The sequence below is a fragment of the Polistes canadensis genome, unplaced genomic scaffold (genome assembly GCF_001313835.1).
Source record: "Polistes canadensis isolate GaletaPanama2010 unplaced genomic scaffold, ASM131383v1 scaffold_317, whole genome shotgun sequence".
Lineage (NCBI taxonomy): Eukaryota > Metazoa > Arthropoda > Insecta > Hymenoptera > Vespidae > Polistes > Polistes canadensis.
In genome coordinates this window covers 56282-57235 of record NW_014569864.1, presented here as the reverse complement: position 1 = coordinate 57235, position 954 = coordinate 56282, and the positions used below count along the sequence as shown (strand labels likewise).

At 26.8% G+C, this 954-nt stretch overlaps 1 long non-coding RNA gene across 1 annotated transcript in view; it reads left to right on the top strand.

Moving 5' to 3' along the window:
* The window catches only part of LOC106791547, a 99657-nt gene extending 98776 nt beyond the window's left edge, over positions 1-881 (top strand). The window contains exon 4 of the long non-coding RNA XR_001382193.1: positions 761-881. This is a non-coding gene — a long non-coding RNA (uncharacterized LOC106791547). The remainder of the gene's footprint in view (positions 1-760) is intronic.
* Positions 882-954: the final 73 nt, after the last annotated feature.

Below are 954 nucleotides of genomic sequence, written 5' to 3'. Positions count from 1 at the left end.
ATTAATATTTTTTAATTATTACACTGTTTGTGTGTGTGCAAAACTTTGATGCTACATACAACACGGTATCATCATTTGTATACATTGAAAATGTATAATTGATAAGAATATAATTGTTAACGATTAAATTAGGTTAACATAWATTGAAAATATATATTAATATTTTATAATTATTACACTGTTTGTGTGTGTGTGCAAATTTGTGATGGTACATACAACACGGTATCATCATTCAGTATAAATAATTTAATATTTGTGACGAACGTTAAAATGATCGTAGAAAATATGGGAATATTTATACGTATGTGTGTGTATGTGGGTGTGTGACTGTGGGTAGATATTTTTATACATTTTTCTATGTATATGTAGTGGCATACGAGTTCGTGGAAAAAACGTTATGACATTTAAATTGAAATAAAAGCTTCTGTAAATTTTGTAGCTGTGTATTTAGTTTTGCCACGTGTAATAACGCGAAAGAAATAAAACAGGAAAAAAAAGATATAAAAAAAAGAGGATTACATAGTATCCTCTTTTTCTCTCTCTCTATGTTTCTCTCTTTATTTTTTCTATTTAATAAAATTCCTTTCCCCATGGCCTCGCAAAAATATTCTCATTAAAATAAAAATATTTCGTTTGGTTTATTTGACTATGATATGATTTTTTTTTTTTTTTCGTATAGAATAATTGATACGAAATATCTATGAGTTATTATTATTAGCTCGTTTAACTAAAGTAAACCAAATTTCCGTTTCTGTTTCAGGAAAGTTTCGAGAATGCGTTGAATCAAGCCATCGTCGTAGACGAACTTGGGTTATGGGAATGGATTCGACCTTGTTGCTACTCCTTCTAGTCGGTAAGTATATATATAGATACTAAATATATCTGCCCCTCTTAAATATATATATATATATATATTAAATATAATATATTAATGATTAAATATATATATATATA